We start from the raw sequence: 5,639 nt of genomic DNA, 5'->3' as shown, positions 1-5,639 counted from the left end.
TACCGGACTACAAGGCCGTTTTGTTGCAGGCGGTCGAGCACGATGCGCCGGTGACGGAGGTGTTCCTCTTTTGAGGAGGAGAACACAAGTATGTCGTCCACATAACATACACAGAAAGGGAGGTCCCCTAAGATGCCATCCATGAGACGTTGAAACGTTGCCCCACCATTACGAAGGCCAAAACAGGAGTAATTGAAGGTGTATGTACCAAACGGAGTGGTGATGGAAGTCTTGGGGATGTCTTCTGGGTTCATAGGCACCTGATAATACCCCTTCAGGAGATCGAGCATAGGAAAAAACTTTTGCTTTGTGCAGGTAGAAGGTCACGTTGGCAATGTTTGGGAGGGGGTAGTGATCCGGTTCTGTTTGGATGTTCAGACGCCTGTAATCCCCGCACGGACGGAGGGAGCCATCTTTCTTCAGAATGATGTGTAAGGGTGACGACCATGGGCTGGAGGCCTTTTGGCAAAGGCTCATTTCCTCCATTTCGGCGAATGTCTGTTTGGCGGCTGCCAATCGTTCCGGTGCCAGACGTCTGAATTTTGCGGAGACTGGGGGTCCCGTCGTCTTGATATGGTGATAAATACCGTGCTTGGCAGGAACCGTGGGTGTTTGGCGAAGTTCTGGACGGAAAACTTCCGGGTACGACGTGAGGAGGTGGGCGTAGGCATCCGTGGGTGCGCTGATGTGGAGAGCGAGGTTAGAGGGGGCGGGTTGAAGAGGTGTCGACAAGTACGAGTCTGCGTTGACCAATCGTCGGTGGGCGACATCAACCAGAAGGTGGAAATAAGAGAGGAAATCCGCACCGAGGATTGGCATTGTGATGTCAGCAACGAGAAACTTCCAATTGAATTTACCGTTTCCGAACGATAATGTGAGGTTCTCGTAACCGTAGGTGGGTATCGCAGATCCGTTGGCAGCTACCAAGCGGACGTCGGCACATGTAGACAGACTACGTCGTGTCTTGAAGAGTTTCCTTGGCAAAAGAGAACGACAAGCACCTGTGTCTACCAAAAATCGCACGCCCGTTTCTGCATCCTGTAAAATGAAAAGATTAGAAACACGGGAGGCCACCGCCACGAGCGATGGCCTACTTACACGTTTTTTTGGCCACTGACAATCCTCGGCACATTTCTTCGCAGTTGCCCCGAATCTGAAGTGGTAGTAGCAAAACTGCGGCGGATGGGAGGTAGTAAGTGGCTGTAGAAGTCGTTTGTTGGGGCGCGAGCGATTGGTGGATGGTGGGCGGATTTGTCTCTGCTTCGGCACGTCATGGTGTGGGCGTGTATGTCTTACGGCATTCATGTCAGCTTCGGTTAACGTTGAATAGGCATCCTCTTCGCCAGGGGTGGAGGCGTTGATGGAGGTCTTGAAGTGGCTGTCCATAAGGGCGTCGGCTTTGGTCATCAAGTCCTTTATGGGTAAACTATCGACATCGGGTATGGCAGTGCGTATAGGTCCGGGTAAACGGCGTATCCAAAGGGCAGGAAGTAGGTTCACCTCACGAGGAGAGCCGTCTGCGGCAGGTTGAAGGCGAGCGATACTGGTCATTACCCTGAAGGCAAGCGAAGCCCTTTGGTCCCCCAACGGTTGTTGCGAGAGCTGAAAAAGCTTTGCTACACGGGCGACTGGCGACGGCGAGTACTGCTGCAGAAGGTTTGTTTTGAGGGCGTTATATGCTATTGGGGTGTCTCCTTGTTCACAAAGTAAGTCAGATATTTCCGGGAAGGTGTCCTCGGGTATCGCCGCGAGAACATAATCTGCTTTGGTGGTTGAGCGAGTCACGCCGTTAATGAGAAACTGGACTTCTGCGCGCTGAAACCAAGCAAGCGCCTCTCCACTGGCAAACGGTGAAAGTTTCAATGGGGCGGCCGCAGCTCCAACTGATGTAGAGTCCGTCATAGTACCAACGATGGAGGAGCGAGGGATGGAAGGCAGTGGGAGTGAGTCGCCTTCCGGGTTCACCAATGTGACGGTGCTGAGAGAAAGGTTGTGAACCCAAAGGCAGTGTGAATGCAACTGAGTTCATTTATTATGGAACACTCTCCTTTATATACAAAACCTCAAGGCAACAGGAAATTACATGTTCGAGAAAAAGACAATGTTACATAGGCGACACGCAGACGTGTTTGTTCTGGTTCTTTTTAGTGCGAGGGAAGAGCGAAGAAACAAGCAAAATATATACAAAAGGAATTATGTACAATTGTGTGACACACGGTTGGTACAAATATCATATATTCAGATAATAGGAGTTGCTTTACCTTTTGAGAATGTAGCTAATCATATGATAATTAATCTGATTTGTCTCCGTTTTGCTCATGGGAGCACACACCTTTGGTCAAGATGTGGCTTAGCAGAAACCACTCTGCTGATGACAATAGGGTGAAGAAAATGAAAGATAAAGACGTTGATGACAATCATGTCACCATTTGGATATATTGAAAGTAGAATATTAAAAAAATTTCGGGTAAAAGATTTAGTAAAGATTTATCGTTTCATATTCTTTTATAAAATGTTGGCTTATTATTTTCTCGCTTATAAATTAGAAGAGCAGAATTTAATGCTAAACAATAAATATTAAATATATAATCAAATATTTTTATTGTTGCTTTCTGAATTATATACATAATCAAGAAATCTATAAGCAATGATATACATATAATTAATGGGAAAAATAATGATAATTTAAAAAAAGCACAACTTTCAAACACGAGTATTTAGTATGCTGGTATATAGAGATATACCTTCAGGTGTTTAAGTCCATAGTAAACGCTGCTGATCTTAATGATAAATAATAAGTATATAATCAAATATTTTTATTATTGCTTTCTGAATTATATACATAATCAAGAAATCTATAAGCAATGATATATATATATATATATATATATATACATATATATATATATATATATATGTATATATATATATATATATATATATATATGATTAATAGGAAAAGTAATGAAAATCTGAAAAACCACAACTCTCAAACATGTGTATTTAGTATGCTGGTATATAGAGATATACCTTAAGGTGTGTAAGTCCAGTAGTAAAGGCTGCTGGTCTTCTTGATAGAACATATAGAAAAATGGAAAAACTAATGATATCTTTATTCATAACTATCTTTTTTCATTATTATTTTCACAATTAAAATTAAACTTATCCTCAGGAAATTTATCAATGACTCCTTGCTCAAAATTTTCTCGCTTATATGATATCATTTATGACAAAAAGAGAAGGAATAACTTATTAGAATATATGAATTCATTTCCTGGAACATTTTCAATTTCCAGCAAATATATGGATCACAAATTTTACAGGTGAAGACGTAATAGTCTAAGGAAATTACTCTGGTAACTAGATTAATAATATGGACTTTTTATTCTAATAGTTACTCTATATCTAAATACTTTTTTTCAATTTATTTCTTTTTATTTTTGTCAACGACTGCCATCTACTAGTCACTCATAGTCAGTAGCGTGTCGTTTGTTACTAAGTAGTGTACACAAAACAGACAAACCTAGTGGTATATAGATATATCTTTGTGTTATTAAGTTTATCATTACCTATATACCATTATGCGATGTTTAACCATTTTTTGCTTATATTATTTAGGAAATAGCTCCAATTGATAATTTTATTTTCTAGAATCTAGGATCAACATGTGGACATAAATAATGCAAATTTGACACGTACACACACAGACATATATATATACACATATATATATATATATATATATATGTATATATATATATATATATATATATATATATATATAAATGTGTGTCTTTGTAAGTATATATCTAGCCATTATCCTCTCTATAATCTAAGGATATCTTAATTCAGACACATTTCACATTTCCATTTTCAGTTTTCAATTTATTAATTTCTATAGAATATAATTTCAAAATAATTAAACATAATCTTTGTAGAACATCCCTTATAAAATGAAATGTGAAACTATATTAACCATTAATCAATTGAAAACGACAGTTTTGTCAAAAGAGTGTGGTCTTGAACAGAATAGATAAAAAAAATTATCGTTATACAACAAAGGGATTAACACCTGAAAATAGGTTAGATAACTTTGCAGAATAATAAAAGGAACTTAGTTGAACGAGAAGAAGAGCAACGCACAGCCACAGAATCTCCTACATACATAAACGAGGTTCACATGCACACGAATGAAAGCACACATGCACACACAAGTGAAGATATTCGAAACGTCGTAGTTCTAAAATTGACAGAACTTCAGGAAAGTTTTAGGCCTTTTGATGATCAAGGGCCCAAATGAGGGGTTTCAATCAATCGAAGTGTTTTTGAGAAACTTTGATGTAGCCACATATGGGTGGTCAGAAAGAAAAAAAGCAATACAAGTCATCAACTTGTTGAAAGATGCTCCGGCAATAGAGGTGATGTGTTGGCCAAAAGACAGTTTAAGAAGTTATACTGAAATAAAACAACATTTAATTGAGAAATACGCCTTACCAGATGCCAGGGAAGGTTATATGAAGGAAAACTATAAGCAGAAAGTCGTGAGGGTGAGTCATTTCTCACTTTAGCAACTCATATTTTTCAAGATTGTGATTCGTTCGCTACATGGTTTTCCAATCTCCCAGGTGATAGAAAAGCGATTGCCCATAAACATATCCACAGACTAGTAATCCTTTACTTATATGGTTATTTGTTTGATGATAATAACTTGTTAGCAGACGTAGTGATGGTGATAAATATCATTCTAGATAGTTTTCCAGAGGAAAAATTACGGAGAATAACTACCCGATTCTGGAAAGGTTGCAGCATGAGAGGCACTCACCAACTCCAAAACCGGGAGAGGGGAGAACGAAGTAAGCAGGTGAGAAGAGTCTTCAGATGTTGGCAGTGTGGGTGAGAGGGGCACCAATGAGTGGAGTGCCCAACCCAAGGCTTACCACGCTGTTACACTTATCAGGCCTACTGTCATCTCTCTCAAGAGTGCCCAGCAAAAAGTACCAAGGACGTGCGGGCTGTGGCACATGCATCTCCCCCCACCCAATATCAAAGGAAAAGGAAACAGAGGAAGGGGGTGACGAGAGAAATTGATGGCACCCCACATGGCAACAGAAGCAGTCAAGCGGGCAGTTGTTCCCCCTTTGGTACCACCGAACTCACCCATGCAGAACTAGAGACAGGATCTGGGCGCAGCAGTATTGCAAGCGAAGTTGTTGGCACATGCCCCACATATCCTAATGGACAGCTCGGAATTTTAACAGTCATGATTGACCTACCAGACAAGTCCATACGAGCACTGATCAACACAGGAGCCAGCATTTTGACTCTTGAACAAGGAATCTCCTCAAACCCACCACAGTCAACAGCATCCATCATCCTCGATGCACCAGGGGGGAAAAACTACAGGCAAGTCAAACAACGATCGTCAACTTTAAGGAGGGATCTATGAAGTTTTCACATGATTTTTTGGTTTTGCCCACCTTGGGAATTCCAAGAATCGAGGCTATACTTGATTTAGATTTTATGTTGAGTAATCAAATATACAATTACGGGGAAAAAGATAGAATAACAGTAAAAGCAGGAGGGTGCATTTTGCCATTAGAAAGTCATGAGAGAGTAAGTGCTTTTGCAGGAAAGGAGAG

Source organism: Palaemon carinicauda, chromosome 21 (genome assembly GCF_036898095.1).
Source record: "Palaemon carinicauda isolate YSFRI2023 chromosome 21, ASM3689809v2, whole genome shotgun sequence".
Taxonomy (NCBI): domain Eukaryota; kingdom Metazoa; phylum Arthropoda; class Malacostraca; order Decapoda; family Palaemonidae; genus Palaemon; species Palaemon carinicauda.
Note: the sequence above shows the minus strand (reverse complement) of the source record.